Source organism: Carica papaya, chromosome 7, assembly GCF_054855325.1.
Source record: "Carica papaya isolate Zhongbai chromosome 7, ASM5485532v1, whole genome shotgun sequence".
Taxonomy (NCBI): domain Eukaryota; kingdom Viridiplantae; phylum Streptophyta; class Magnoliopsida; order Brassicales; family Caricaceae; genus Carica; species Carica papaya.
In genome coordinates, this window is record NC_142315.1 from 18642440 (window position 1) to 18642724 (window position 285).

The following is a 285-nucleotide window of genomic DNA, read 5'->3' on the forward strand; positions in this document are numbered from 1 at the left end:
TTTCATTCTGACTCGGCATTATGGCAAAAGTAATGTCAAGAGGCAGACTGCTAGGCTGCTGGCCTAGTTAGACAAGACGATTAATTTGGTTTGTCTCTTTTTGAGTTTCTTTTCTGTTAATTATAACTTGTTTCATCTGCGAGTAGCCAGTGGCTTAGGTAGATCTGATGGTAGCGCAATGCTTAATAAATTCAGAATTTATAATTTTTTTTTGAAAAGTACGCTTAAATTTTATTAAAAGAGATATAAACTTTATTAGAAGATAAAAAGATAAGATGAAATGAT